The sequence below is a fragment of the Stegostoma tigrinum genome, chromosome 14 (assembly GCF_030684315.1).
Source record: "Stegostoma tigrinum isolate sSteTig4 chromosome 14, sSteTig4.hap1, whole genome shotgun sequence".
Taxonomy (NCBI): domain Eukaryota; kingdom Metazoa; phylum Chordata; class Chondrichthyes; order Orectolobiformes; family Stegostomatidae; genus Stegostoma; species Stegostoma tigrinum.
In genome coordinates this window covers 65,959,541-65,975,885 of record NC_081367.1, presented here as the reverse complement: position 1 = coordinate 65,975,885, position 16,345 = coordinate 65,959,541, and the positions used below count along the sequence as shown (strand labels likewise).

Genomic DNA, 16,345 nt, shown 5'->3' with positions numbered 1-16,345 from the left:
CACTTCACCACCAGATTCTGTCTTTTGAGGGCATTGTTTCACATAGAATGCAGTTCTTGGTCTCTGCTGCTTGACCTCAAGTGACAGCTTACGATCACTGTACAGATAAAGATCGGTAGCACTACTGCAGAAACAGTAACAAAATAGTAATTAAATTATTTTATTATGGTTTTATAATGTGACCATTGAATCAGTGTTTTTTAAAAAAAAAACAACATTGGGATTAATGACTACCTGTTAAATGCATGCTGCTTCTCTCCAGTCTGTTATGAGTCAGTGATCTTGCCACGATTGTACCCATCCCAAAGTTAAAGACGACAGAAATCAGCAAAGTTGCTCGCCTTCATTTTGAACTCTGGCTGTGCAAATTTGGGAGAGACTGGATCCTAGGAAATCGGTGCTGTAGCTTTCTTTGCATCCCAGCCAAACACTGATGTTTGATTAGACTGTAAGAGCTAGGAGCAGGAGTGGGCCATTCAGTTCCTTCAGCCTGCCTGCACCATTTGGTACATTGTGGCTGATCTCGTCTTGGCCTCAATTCCAGTTCTCCACCGATCTCCATAACCCTTTGACCCGTTACTAATTAAAAAGCTGTCTATCTGCTTCCTAAATTTACTCCATGTCACCGCATTCACCGCATCCTGGGGTAGTGAATTCCACAGATTCACAACCCTTTGAGAATGATAATTCCTCCTTACCTTTGATTTAAGTCCGCCACCCTTTACCCTAAATTTATGACCTTTCGTGTTGGATTGCCCCACAAGGGGAAACATCCTTTCCACCCTTATTTAGTCAGTCTCCTTTGGCATCTTATACATCAGTTAGATATCTCATTCTTGTAAACATCAGAGAGTATAGGCCTAAACCGTTCAATCTCTCTTCGTAAAACAAACTCCTACTCTCTCGAATCAATCTAGAAAATCCCCACTGAACTGCCTCCAAATTTGGAGACCAAAATTGTATTACAGCCCAGAAAGACCATTGGGGTCCCTATCTGCAAGATGTTTTCTCATCAGTCTGTTCATTGATAGTATTACACACCCTTAGAGCAGGTGGGACTTGAACCTAGGTCTCCTGGCTCAGAAGTAACCACCGTGCCACAAAACCCTTCCCTGTTTGTAACACTTAAATCTGCACAGTAACACAGATAGGGTCTTGCAACACATTGAGCTCCATATTCCGAGGGAGTGGGAGTTGAGGATGTGGTGAGGTAATCTGAAATTTACAGAGTTGTTTCGGAGGGTGGGGGGAGAGTGCAACATTGGGAACCTTGCTTATCCTGACTTATTGATGACCTAGATACTGGTATGCTGGGGATATTTTCAAAACCAGGCAGATAATAGGTAGAAAATTTCTTGGAAGAAGTCTAAGCTGTGAGGAAGGACCATTGTAGGACACCACAAGGACATTGACAAGTTGGTGGAGTGAACGGATATATGTCAGATGGGGTTGAACGGGGTGAAGTATGCAGTAATCTAAGAAGAAGGAGGTTCTGAGAACCTATACAGTGAATGGCAGAACCCTTAGGAGTGTTAACATGCAGAAAGATCTGGGTGTGCAGGTCCACAGATCACTGAAGGTGGCAGTGTAGGTAGATAAGGTGGTGAAAAAGGCTTATGGCATGCTTGCCTTCATTAGAAGGGACATTTGAGTATAGGATAGACAAATTATGTTGCAGCTTTGTAGAACCTTAGTTAGACCACAATATTGCATCCAGTCTGGTCACCACACGACTGGAATGATGTGGATGCTTTGGAGAGGGTACAGAAAAGATTTACTGGACTGTTGCCAGGTCTGTAGGATTTTAGCAATGAAGAAAGGTTGGATAGAGTAGGTTTGTTTTCAGTGGAACGCAGGGGTTGGGCAGGTGACGTAATAGAAGTTTATAAGATTGTGAATAGCATGGATAGAGTGGAATGTATGAAGCTTCTTCCCACTATGTCCAAGTTCTTTTAGTGCTCCTTATTGGTCTTTCATGTTATTAGCATGTCACCTTGATACATGGCGACTTGGGATTGACCTTGTAAAATGTCCTCCATCGTTTGCTGGGAAATTCACAGGTTGACAGCTTTGCAATTGGCAGTCTTGTATATTGGTACAAACCCTTGTTGGTATTAATTGCCGTGTACTTCTGGAAATCCTTATAAAATCACAATTGCAAGTACCTATGGCTCATGTCCAGCTTCATGAAAGATAGCCCCACCACTCCCCTCTCCCCTTCTCACACCACACCTGTGCCCCCCCATGCTAACTTTGTGTATAAGTCCTCTGTGTGAGGGAATGAATATTTATGAGGCTGCAAAAATCAGTTACTGTTTGTTTAAAATCCTCTCAAAGGCCAACCGGCCCATTGGGCTTCTGAGTTGGTATGACTGGTGCTGCCCATTCTCCACACTGGACTGCTTTGATTCCTTCACTTTCCAGCCTGCTGATTTCTGCCTGTACTTCTGCCTGTAAGGTAAGTGGTACTGGGCAGGCCTTGTGGAATTGTTTCATGGTCAGCGTGCAAAGTGGCCTTGGCTCCTTTGATAGGCCCTAGTTCTTCCTGAGAAATGTCCGGTTATTTAAATAGGACTTCACTGAGGTAGCCATTTTCTAATCAAAATATGTTGAGCCTATCTAGGTGAACCTTTCACAACCAATTTCGCTTCATCAAGCTTGGGCCTGAGCCTACAGTCAGCCATAACTAAGCCAGCTGCTTCTCATAGGAGACCAAAATTGTACCCTAAGTCTGTAAAGGTTCCCCAGTATAGGTTCTCAGTCTAACTGAGGTCTTGTGCAAACTTGAGAGCTGGATTTCTGAGTGAAGTTTATTAATGACAGGTCCTGCAATCACTGAAATGGCCACACTGATATCAGCCTCCATCAGAACAAGGTGACCGTTTAACCACAAGTTTAATTTGGTTCTGATTTGGATTTTGCTAATCAATTCAACTGTTCCAGACCAGATCTTGGTGGACTTGCCAGGATGTGCACACTGTTGGTTACAGCTGAAGAGTTCTCTTACTCAATTTAGGTTTTGTGGGACTCTCTTGCTGGATCAGATTAACAGCCCCAATCAGGGAACTCATATTCTGTGAAGTCCACCAGGCTGACCACTACAGGCATCACTGATTATTTGAGTGTTTAATCATGCCTTTGTTACCTCTAGTGCCCCTCTCGTACTGCTGTAGTAGATGTGGTGCAGATCCACCCACAGTGTTGTAAAATGAAGGCTTGTTTCAATTTAGATAAAGTTAGTAGATCCAAGACTTCTGTTTTTTTCTAAGTTGACCTATTATTTCTCCTCTCCCTTTGTCTCTTTCAAGGGATTGCATGGTTGACATGTGGATGGGAAGAACATTGTCGGAGAGGGAGAGAGTTGGGGGAAATTGCCTGCTGTGCTGACAATCAAGTGGATTGAGGTGGTAGCGCACAAAGAGTACATCATATCTGTGTTGACCAGTTGGTCCTTTATGTGAGATAGTAAGATGTGGAGCTGGATTAACACAGCAGGCCTTGCGGCATCAGAGGAGCAGGAAAGCTGACGTTTCGGGTCTGGACAATTCTTTCTGAAGGGTCCAGACCTGAAATGTCAGCTTTCCTGCTCCTCTGATGTTTCTTGGCCAGCTGTGTTCATCCAGCTCTACACCTTGTTATCTCCGATTCTCCAGCATCGGCAGTTCCCACGATCTTTGGTCCTTTGTGCCCTTTTTCTTTCCATTCATGTGTTGTATTTGAGACAAGCTCCTTCGACAGTAAAACGTTTTCCGTAGTGCTGTATCAAGATGTCAGACTCGTTTGGGGCTATTGTGAGCCATGGCCTCTTGATTCAGCAGGGAAAGTGCCGTCATTGAGAAAATGTGTGTTTGAATAAAGTTGTATTTATGGATAGACAGCATGCCATTGTCTTGCAGCTTGGGAACTAAGTGACTATTTGGTGATGACTGAGAATATGAAATAGGTGGTAATGTATCAGTTCTGTTGCACCTACAGCTCAAAAAGATTAACCATTCTCTCTCTGCAGTGGGTCTTGACTAGTTTTTGCATCTTGAAACTTTTAAAACGATCAGCATATATCATTTAATTATGTTGGTGGATCCTACCCTGGATAGGAAGGCTTTTAAAACATTGCACATTGTATAGAGTGATATTTGTATCAATAGAACATGTCACTATTTCTGTCATCTATGGTACAGCATTGAACAGAGTCTTTCACTTTAAAGTCTCTGAAATAAATTTGTAGCCAATTTTCCAGTCTAAGTTGCATGCATGGTTTCAAGGGATCTTCATCTTGCTATGGTTTAGAAGTTAATTTTTTTTTGAAAGAAGATATTTCATCCTGTTGCTAAACCACATCCAAAAATACGTCTGAGGTTTTCTTCAGTCGGACTCGGTATTGACAAGGAATTGGAAAGATATTTACCCGCACCCTGTTCTGGTACAGCTATTGCTTCCTGCCACAAGAACCCATTGTGCAGTTGCTCAGGCTTCCTATAATGCACCAGAGTTTAAAGTATCTATTTGAGGAAAGTAGTTTCCTGTGTTCTCCAGCTGAAGGTTTGCAGTAGGACACAGGCAGAAGTACTTACCCCATGTTTTTCAATTATTAGCATCAAACGGGCAAAAATGAGACAGATTTCATCGGGGTCTTGTAAAATAGGATCAACCTTCATTATTGCAATGATTCTATTCAGCTCTAATTAATCTTCCCATGTCACAGTCAAGAAGGTACTCTTTAAAGAGAGTTAATGGCTGTGTTAAAAAGGACAAGGATATTTCAGACAGTGCTTGTGTTGACTGCTTCTCCATTATGTGGCCTTCATTGCGAGAGGTTTTGAGTGCAGGAACAGGGATGTGCTGTTGCAGTTGTGCAGGGCCTCGGTGAGACCACACCTGGAATGCTGTGTGCAGTTTTAGTCTCCTTTTCTGAAGGAGGATGCCATTGCTGTCTAGGGAGTGCAGCAAAGGTTTACCAGGCTGATTCTGGGGATGGCGGGTCTGATCTGTGAGGAGAGATTGACTAGGTTAGGATTGATTATGTTGGAGTTCAGATGAATGAGGGGGGAACCTCAGAAACTTATAAAATTCTAACAGGACTGAACAGGGTAGATGCAGGGAGGATGTTCCTGATAGTGGGTGTGTCCAGAACCAGGGGTCACAGTCTGAGGATTTGGGGTGGACACTGTGGAATTCATTAACACAGGAATTAGTTGATGCCAGAACATTGAATGTATTCGAGAGGTGGCGAGAGACAGCACTTAGGGTGAATGATATCTAAAGTTATGGGGAGAAAGCAGGATTAGGCTATTGATTTGAATGATCAGCCGCAATGAATGACAAAGCAGGCTTGAAGGGCCGAATGGCAATGTCCTGCTGCTATCTTCTTTGTTTCTAGGACTACACCTTAAATGGCATTGATTATATAACTGACTATTGTATTAATAATATAAAATTTTAAAGAAATATGAGTGTGAGAAAGTGCTGTGTCCAAATCTCATGCCAATCAAATAAAACAAAAGGCTGCAGATGCTGGAAACCTGAAACAGACATTGCTGGAGAACCTCAGCAGTTCTGGCTGTGTCTTTGAGGAGAGAAACAAGAGTTAATGTTTTGAGCCCAGTGACCTTTCTTCAGAATTGACGAGCTGAAGATGGAGTGGAAGGTAATGGAGTGAGTGGTGGGGATGGAGCCCAGAGAGAGAACAAAACGATTAAGTAGACAGAGACATGGATGACAGTAAGCCAGGGAGAAAGGGAACCAAATAATGGACACTATTGGTGGGTGAAAGTGGCTTGGCTGTGCAGAAAACAGCTCATGGCACTACAGGGCCTGGGGTATGGGGCTGGTAAAGGACATTGATAATATGCTCAGGCCCTGAAATAATTGAACTCAACATTGAACCCAAAAGTCCGCAGGGTCCCCAAGTTGAAAATTAGGTGCTGTTCTGAACTTTGCAGGAGGACTGCAGCAAACCTGAGACAGAGATGTTGGCTCAGTACCACAGTGGTATGTGAAAGTGGCAGGCACCTGGAAGCTCGGAGGTAAATTTTACAGCTGTAGGTGTTCCTCAAAATTGGCTGTGCATTGCCTTCCCGATGTAAAAGAGAGCACACTATGAGCAGTGAAAGCAGTAGACTCGATTGACTAAAGTACCTTGCTTCACCTGCAAGGTGTGTTTAGGGTCTTGGATGCTAAGGAGGGTGGAAGTAAACAGCCAGCTGTTACACTTTCTGCGACTGAATGCCATGGGGGTCTGGGGAGGTTTTGGGAGTGGAGGAGGAGTAGACCAGGATGTCACAGAGGGAATAGTCCCTGTGGAATGCTGACTAGGGAGGGGAGGGGGATATTTTCCTGGTGGTGGTGGCATCCTGCTGAATGTGGCAGAAATGCTGACTTCTGATCCTTTGGACACTGATACTGGTGGATTCAAAAGTGGGGACCCAGGAATCCTGTCAGTGTTGTTGCGGTGAAGGAAGAAGTGCAGGAAATAGGTCAGAAGTGTCTGAAGACTCTGTTGTCCATGGTAGAGGGGAATCTTTGGCTGTGGAAAAGGTGAACATTTCTGAGGTTACATGGATGTTATTAACTTATCAGGACCTGCAGAAATAAGATGGTTCAAACGTGGTCAGACAAAAATTGAAAATTTGTGTTTTATACATGGGATGTACGAAGCCTAAGAATGAAATAGGAATCTAAATAAACAAGCAATTGATTTGAAGGTGCTAGCCAATGACAAATCGAGTGATTATGGTTAAGATGAAAGGAAAGTTTTTTTTTGAGCTGGTTGTCAAATGTGTTCATGCTCCAACTTAATATCACAGTGAGCTGGAAATAGAGACATTTTTCCCCTGACATCCTGTAGTGTTGTGATCAAGTTAAATCAACAGGTGTGATAATTGTGATGGAAAATGTGAAGGTTTCAATCCATGAAGGCAAATCATAATTGTGTGTTAGAAAATCTGACATTGGATAAAGAAATGGATTTGAACAGGTACCTGGATGGAAGAGGTATGGAGGGATATGGACCAAACACAGTCAAATGGGACAAGATTAATTGTAAAAACTGGATGGTATGAACAAGTTGGGCTGAAGGGCCTGTTTCCATGCTGTAAACCTCTATGACTATGACTCTAAAAGAGAGACTGCTACGCTTTTGTAAAAAAAAAAGGTCATTTGTATCAAAAATACTTCTCAAATCACCAAAATGTCAGGGTATAGACTTTGAGAAGCCCAGTCAATGTGTTTTGAATTCAAATAGATTTATGTGAAGGCAAAACATTTTAGAAAAAAAGTGCATTCCTTTGGATCCCAGCACAGAGGTAAATATCGATCATCATCTCCTTGTAGAAGTTAAAGCGAGACTGAAAATACCAAGGAAGAAAATGATGGGTCATCATTTAGACCATGACATGTTGAAGGGTAAAGAGAGCAGATGGACAGTCACTAAACACGTATCTGAGGATTGAGAATCAGACAAGGCCGAAGTCTGCAAACAGGAAATGGAAAACAAATGGAAAATTATGAAGTGGAACATCAGAACAGAAAGAATAGAGTGATAAAGAATGGATGAGCAAATCAGTTACTAGCAACGATGATATAAAGAGAAAATAAAAGAATCACACCCGACTGTGATGAAATTGAAAAGTATACATAGTCATAAAAGCACACAGCACAGAAACATACCATTCAGTCCGAATCATTCATGCTGACCTGACGTTTCTGAAGAAGGGTCCCGACCTGAAACATCAACTTCCCTGCTCCTCTGTTGCCTGGCCTGCTGCGTTCATCCAGCTCCACACTATACTAGTGTGACAAACATCATAAGCAGTAAGTGAGAGAGCTAAGTAATCTGTCAACACACAGATCAGATCTAAGCTCTGCAGTCCTGCCAAATTCAGCCGTACATGGTGATGGACAATTCAACAACTTACTGCAGGAGAAGTCTCCACAAATATCCTCAATGCTGGAAGAGCCCAGCACATCAGTGCAAAAGGTAAGGCTGAAGCATTTTCAGCAAATCTTCATTCATAAGTATCAAATGGGTGATCCATCTTGGCCTCCTCCAGTGGTCCCCAGTGTCACATGTACCAGCCTTTAGCCAAATGGATTCACTCCATGTGATATCAAGAAATGGCTGGAGACATTGGATGCTGAGAAAGCTATGGGCCCTGACAATGTGTGGCAAAGTACTGAGAACTTGTGCTCCAGAAATTGTACCGTTTCTAGTTAGCTATTCCTTGACAGCTACAACACTGGCATCTAGCCAATGGTGTGGAGAATTACCCAGATATGGCCAGTGCAAAATATCCAACCTAGTCACTTAACACTGTTTCAGTCTTCCCTCAATCATCAGTAAAGTGATTGAAGGTGTCACCAACAGTGCTATCAACCAGCACTTGCTCAACAATAACCAAATCAGTGACACCTAGTTTGAGTTCTGCCAGGGCCACTCTGCTCCTGACCTCATTGCAGCCTTGGCTCAAACATGGACAAAAGAGCTGAATTCCAGAAGTGAGGTGAGAGTAACAGCTCTTGACATCAAAGCTGCATTTGACCAAGTGTGGCATCAAGGAGTCTTTGCATCTCAAGCTCTAGGACATCTCTACAGGAGTTCCTCAGGGTAGTGTCCTAGGCCCAAATATCTTCAGCTGGTTCATCAATGTCCTTCTGTACAACATACGATTAGAAGTGGGGATTGTGCAGTCATTGGCAAACATGTTCAGCACCGCTTGCTACTCTTCAGATACTGAAGCAGTCCATGTCCTAATTTGGACGTACCCAGGTTAGGGCTGACAAGTGTCTAGTAACGTTTATGCCAACAAATACCAGGCAGTAGCCATCTTCAATAAGGGACAAATTAACCACTGGCACTTGACATCCAATGATTTTCCATCATTGAATCCCTCATTATCAACATCCTACAGTTTACCTTAGGCCAGAAGCTGGACTCGCCACACAAATACCGTGGTAGGTCAGAGGCCTGGAAGATTATGGTGAGTAACTCCCCTCCTGACTCTCTAAAGCCAGTCCACTATCTGCAATACACGTCAGGAGTGTGGTGGAATACTCCCCACCTGCTTGATGAATGCAGCCCCAACAACACTCAAGCTTGACACCGTCCAGGACAAAGGAGCCCACTTGAATTGGCACCACACCAACAAGCATTCACCCTGTCCACCACTGACACTCAACAGCTACAATGTGTATAAGCTACAAGATGCACTGCGGAGATTTAGTCAAGATCCGTGTAGAGCACCTTTCAAATCCACAACCACATCCACCTATTTCAAGGAACACCACCTCCTGCAATTCCCCCTCAAAGCCACTCACCACGCTAAATTGGAAGTATATTGTTGTTGCTTCATTGTCGCTTGGGTTAAAATCCTGGAATTCTCTGCCAATGGGCATGTGCTGGAGGGAAATGCACATGGTTCAAGAAGGCAGCTCACCAACACCTTCTTGAGGGCAACAAGGTATCGACCACAAATGCTGGCTCAGCCATATAAAAGACGGATTGGGGAATTTGAATTCCATAAAATCTGGAATTGAGAGATTGCTGATGACCTCGGATTCATTGTGAAGTATCAGAAAAGTACATATGGCTCTCTAACGTCCTTTACAAGAAGAAGTCTACCATCCTTCCCTGGCCTGGCTTACATGTAACTCCAGACCCACAACAGTGTGGTTGACTTTTACCTGCCCTCTGGTGAAATTAAGGATGGGCACCGAATGTTGGCTTAATAAGTGGCAGCATACCCTATGAATGAACAGATAATATAAAGATCTCCACACGACACCAGGTTACAGTCCAACAGGTTTACTTGAAATCACAAGCTTACGGAGCATAGCCTCTTCGTCTTCACCTGATGAAGGAGCAGTGCTCCAAAAGCTTGTGATGCTTCCAAAAGCCTGGTGTCATGTGACTTCTGATTCCATCTAGTCCCTGCTTAATCATGGTATGAGCATAAGCAATTATAAGTGCCCGCTTTCAGTATTGTGGGCCTTTATAATTGACCCCTAATCGGTATGCCCTGTATAAATTAGGTAAAAACCGAAAGAAGTATGGATGCTGTAAGTCAGAAACAAAAACAGAAGTTGTTGGAAAAGCTCAGCAGATCTGGCAACATCTGTGAAGAGAAATCAGAGTTAACATTTCGGGTCCTGTGACCATTCCTCAGAACCAATGGTATCCAGGAAAATGTTGGTTTATTTGCAGAAGATAAGGTGTGGGGATTGGGTAAGGAATAAACAAATGGTAGGGACAGATTTCAAAGAGAGAAGAGTGGTTGGACACACAAAAGGGTGGATAACGATCTGGCTAGGATGGCGAATAGATGTTAATAGAGACGGTTAGTGACTAACAGTACAGTGTGATAACACGTGGTCCGCCATACGTGCTACCATCAGTTTTGAGGAAGGGCCACTGGAGCTGAAACGTTAACTCTGATTTCTCTCCACAGATGCTGCCTGACCTGCTGAGATTTTCCAGCAATTTCTGTATAAATTAGGCCTTTGGTTATAGTCAGATGAAATCAAAAAATTGCGTGATAGAGTTTATAGCTGGAAGTGAGTCTCCTGAAAGTTATACATATAAAGTTGTTTAAGTTTGGAAATTTATTCCTGAGTTTGATTCATGATTAGATTCAAATGAACTTTGAAACAAGTTCAATGTAGGCAGTTATACATTCAAATGCACAAATTAATTACTTCAGCTCTGAATCACTCCATTATTTTTTCAGCATTTTTAGATGTAATTTTGAAATATATGAACGTGTAATCTTGATTATAATTGCTAAGACCATAGTTCATTTTTCTATTCTTCTAAACTGGCAAATGGAATAGAATGTGGCTCTTTGTTTTAGGCTCAAGTTGTATTTTAGTCAGTTTGAGATGGCTCAGACATGACCTCATTTTGAAAGAGGAATAGCTTGTTGTTCCCAAATTGACCCCATCTGAATTTTAAATTGTTCTCTGTTAATAAGGAAGTTAGACACTTGCATAATACTTTCACTGTTTTACATCAGTTAAAGACTTTGCCTAGTGTCAGAAAACATTCTCTATTAGATGTGACTGAATAACCACATGTACCAATTTTAAGAGCACATACCTTTAGATATTTCCTATCAACCTGTTCAGATGGCTACTAGATAGGTAGGAGTTGAACCAAACTGTTTTGCCCAGAGGGAGGGACACTACCTCTGCTCAAAGCGAGAGGGGAGAGGGGCAACCTTTTTCACTCAGAGAATGGTATGTGTATGGAATGAGCTGCCAGAAGAAGGGCTAGAGGCTGATGCAATTATAACATTTAAAAGGCATCTGGTTGGGTACACAAATATGAAGGGTTTAGAGGGATATGGGCCAACTTGCTGGCAAATGGGACTAGATTAATGCAGCCCAATGGTATCAATGTGGACTTCACCAGCTTCAAAATCCCTCACCACATCCCAAAACCAGCCCAGCTCGTCCCCTCTCCCCACTGCATCACACAACCAGCCCAGCTCATCCCCTTCCCCCACTGCATCCCAGAACCAGCCCAGCCTGTCTCTGCCTCCCTAACCTGTTCTTCCTCTCATCCATCCCTTCCTCCCACCCCAAGCCGCACCTCCATTTCCTACCTACTAACCTCATCCCACCTCCTTGACCTGTCTGTCTTCCCTGGACTGACTTATCCCCTTCCTACCTCCCCACCTGTACTCTCCTCTCCACCTATCTTCTTTTCTCTCCATCTTCGGTCTGCCTCCCCCTCTCTCCCTATTTATTCCAGAACCCTCTCCCCATCCCCCTCTCTGATGAAGGGTCTCGGCCTGAAACGTCAGCTTTTGTGGTCCTGAGATGCTGCTTGGCCTGGTGTGTTCATCCAGCTCCACACTTTATTATCTTGGATTCTCCAGCATCTGCAGTTCCCATTATCTCTAATGTAGAATATTTGTTTGGCATGGACGAGTTGGACCAAAAGGTCTAATTCCATTCTGTGTACCTTTATGACTCTAAGCTATGACTATCGCTCGTAGCTATCTGGACAAGCATTTATTGCCCTTGAGAAAATGATGGTGAGCTGCTTTCTTGATATGCTTCAATCCTGGAAGTGTAAGTAGTGCTGTTAGGAAGGATGTTTCAGGATTTTTTTCCCCAGCGGCAGTGTAGGTACCGCAATTGTAGTACCAAGTCAGGATGGTATGGGGCTCACGGGGGAGCTGCAGCAGTGCTAGATAGTTAAGTATATGCACATGTGAAGTAAATTTGCTTAAAGTATCCAAGGTGTTTGCGAGGGCTGTTATTCAAATCATAGTATAATACAGCATGGAAGCAGAACCCTCGGTCCAACCAGTCAATGCTGAACATAGCCCCAAACTAAACCAGTCCCACCTGCCTGCTCCTGGCCCATATCCCTCCAAACCTTTCCTATTCATTTATCCGTCCTGTCTTTTAAACATTATAATTGTCCACTTCATCAGGAAGCCCATTCCACACATGAACCACCTCTGTGTAAAAAAAAATAAAATTTGCTTCATGTTTTTTCTAAATCTCTCTCCCCTCACCCTAAAACAGTGCTGTCTACTGTTGAAATTCCCCATCTGAGGGAAAAATTCAGCTACCATAAATTCTATCTATACCTTTCATCATTCTACCAGGTAAGCTCTGAACCTCCTACACTCCAATGCTGGGTACAGAAGGTTTGAGTTGGAAGGAAAAGCTGGATAGGCTGGGACTCTTTTCGCTGGAGCGTAGGAGGTTGAGGGGTGACCTTATATAGGTTTATATAAAATGATGAAAGGCATAGAAAGAGTTTAGGGTAGATGTATTTTTCCTCAGATGTGGAAGTTCAAGATGGGGGAGGCACATTTTTAAGTTGAGAGGAGAGAGATTTAAAAAAAGACATGAGGCAATTTTTTTTTTACACGGTGGGTAGTTCATGTGTGGAATGGACTTCCTGAAGAAATGCTGGATGTAGGTACAATTACAATGTTTAATAGACATTTGGATGACTATATGAATAGGAAGGGTTGGGAGGGATTTGGGCCAGGAGCAAGCTGGTGGGACTAGTTTAGTTTGGGACAATGTCTAGCATGGACTGGTTAGACTGGTTTCCATGCTGCTCGACCCTGACTCTATTGCATTTATTTGCACTCTATTTGCAAATGCCTTGGTTAATATAAGCAAATGTACTTCATGTGTGTATACTTGGCTATTTAGCATTGCTCAGTAACCAAAGAGCTAAAATGCTCACTTTTTAAGAAATAAACCTCAGTCTTTCATCTTACTATTTTATCAATAAACACAGAAAGATGCTCACATGCATATGCGGAGATCACCACCAGCTGCAGCTTTCCCTGTGAGCCCCACACCATCCTGACTTGGTAGTATAATTGCCGTACCAACGCTGTCGCTGGGTCAAAATCCTGGAACATACTTCCTAACGACACTACCTGCGCCTCAAGGAATGCAGTGAGTCAAAAAAAACAGCCCGCCTCCATTTTCTCAACAGCAATAAACGCTTGTCTAGCTAGCGATGTTCATGTCTCACGAATGACTAAAGAAGACTGTGAATGTGTACTGAGGCCTCATGCACAATAACTGTATCCATTATTCTTTTCATGTTTGCTAATCAGAACTGCAGTTAACCATACCTGCTCCTAATTAGCTAAATCTGTTTTGGTTCAGATGTAACAATTGTACTGCTACGAAGGATACCAGAATTAGCTGACTCCTTAATGTAAGTCTGTAGATGAACTTTGACACGGGAGGTGTGGGAAAAATGTTTTCATTTGTGAATAAGTTGTAAACTTTAAAGATTATAAAGGCAACGTATGTATGATATCCAGTATTGAAACTTCAGGAGGAGTTTCTGTATACAGTGTGTGGCTGGAGTTTAGAATCATTCAAATTTAGAAGCATGAGAGATGAAGCCGTTTAAACAGAGGATTCTTAAGGAGCTTGACACAGTGAATGCTGAGAGGATGTTTCTCCTCATAGGGGAGTCTTGGACCGTAGAGCACAGTCTCAGAATAAAGGGGCACTAATTTAAGATTTAGATGAGGAAGAATAATTCTCTGAGAGGTTTCAGAGTCTTTAGAACTCCTTGCCAGAATGAACTGAGAGGGCAGAGTCCCTGTGTCTGTTTCAGGCTAAGACAGACGGATTGATTAAAAACCGAAAGAACTGCGGATGCTGTAAATCAGGAATGAAAACAGAAGTTGCTGGAAAAACTCAGCAGGTCTGGCGGCATTTGTGAAGAGAAATCAGAGTTAGGGTTTTGGGTCCGGTTGGGTTCAAAAGTTTAACTGATTTTTCCCTCACAGTTGCTGCCGGACCTGCTGAGTTTTTCCTGCAACTTTCTGATCGATTCCCTGTCTGATCAAGAATCTATCTAAGGTTGCGGGGAAAATGCAGGAAAGTGGACATGAGCAATGTTGGGGTCAGCCATGATCACGTTGACTGTTGGAACAGACTCAGCGGCCTACTCCTGTTCTTGTTTCTTGTGGTCTTTAGGCAGAATTCACTACCACAAGGAGAAGCTGAGTGCACCGATATATTTAAGGATTAAGTTTGTGGGGCAGAAAATAATAAAGATTACAGTGATGTGGCCAGATGAAGAGGGCTGGGAGGTGGCTGCTGATGTGGAGCATGATAAACAGTACAAATCATTTGGGCCGAATGGCCTATTCCTCTGCTTAAAAAATCGAAGCAAAAGGAGGAAGATACCATCAGTGGAAAATGTGCTTCTGAATTCTTCGTTTCTTGTGTGGCCTGCCAGTTTCACAAACAAGTCAAAAGATGGATGTTTGTTTTTATTTTCTTTGTGATAATTTTGCCTTTTCAGGGCGAACAACAGAACAGTGAATGCTTATCCACAAATGATCTTTTTTTCCTTCATTTTTCACGTTTATGGGATGAGTGTGTTGCTGGCTGGCCAACTGGTATTTGAGGCCAGCCCCTAATTGCCCTTTGAGAAGATGATGGTGAGCTGCCTTCTGGAATTGCTGCAGTCCATCTCTTGTGAGTTGACCCATACTGCCATTAGGGAAGATATTAATGCTTGGACAGCGAAGGAACGGCGATATATTTCTAAGTCAGGATGGTAAGTAGCTTGGAGAGGAACTTAAAAGTGGTGTTCCCATATTTCTGCTGCCCTTGTCCTTCTAGATGGAAGTGGTTGTGGGTTTGGAAGGTGTTGTCTGAATTTCTGTAGACACAATGCACTGTTGCGACTGAGCATTGGTGTTGGGGAAGTGAATACTTCATAGAATCCCTACGGTGTGGAAACAGACCCTTCAGCCCAACAAGTCCACAGTGAACCTTACAGCATCCCCCTATTCTACACTTCGCTGAACACTGTGGGCAATTTAGCATGGCCAGTCCACCTAGGCTGCACATCTTTGACCTGTGGGAGGAACCCGGAGAAAACCCACATGTACACAGGGAGAACGTGCAAACTCCACACAGACAGTGACCCAAGGATGGAATTGAACCAGAGTTCCTCGTGCTATGTAGCAGCAGTGCTAACCACTGAGCCACTGTGTTACCCTTTGAGGATGTAGTGCCAATCAAGAGGGCTGCTGTGTCCTGGCTGGTGTCAAGTTTCTTGAGTGTTGTAGGGGCTGCACCCATCCATGCAAGTGGGGAGTATTCCATCACAGTCTTGACGTTGTGTCTCATAGATGATGTACAGGCTTGGGTGGGAGGGGTAGTTTTTCAGGAGGTGCTGCAGTAGTCCTAGCATCTGACTTGCTTTCATAGCCACTGCATTTATGTGGCAAGACGATTTGAGTTTCTGGTCAGTGATAACCCCTAGGACATTGATAGTGGCAATTCAGTGATCCATTGAATGTCGAGGGACAGTGGTTAGATTGTCTCTTTTTGGTGATGGTCATAACTTGGCATTTGTGTGGCGCAAATGTCACTTGCCACTCGTCAGCCCTGGCCTGGATATTGTCCAAATCTTGTTACATTTAGATATGGACTGCTTCAGTATTTTGAGGAGTAGCGAATGGTGCTGAACTTTCTGCAATCAAAGGTGAACATCCCCACTTTCTGACCTTACGATGGAGGGAAGACGAGATTTGCTGCAGTCCATCTCCTGTGAGTTGACCCATAATGTCATTAGGGAGGATATTGACACATGGACAGTGAAGGAACGATGATATATTTCCAAGTCAGGATGGTGAGCGGCTTGGAGAGGAACTTAAAGATGAAGCAGCTGAAGATCATTGGGCCGAGGACACTACCCTGAGGAACGCCTGCAAAGATGACTGACTTCCAACAACCTTGGCCATCTTCCTGTGTGTCAGGTTTGACTCCAACGACCGGCAAGTTTGCCCCACCCCGCCCATAACCATTGATTCCAGTTTTACCAGGGTTCCTT

The 16,345-nt window shown here is 43.4% G+C and overlaps 1 protein-coding gene across 4 annotated transcripts in view; it reads left to right on the top strand.

Annotated features, from left to right (window-relative positions):
• Positions 1 to 16,345, top strand: part of LOC125457561 (mediator of RNA polymerase II transcription subunit 12-like protein) — a 568,603-nt gene that overhangs the window by 411,771 nt on the left and 140,487 nt on the right. The gene's annotated exons all lie outside the window — the stretch shown is intronic.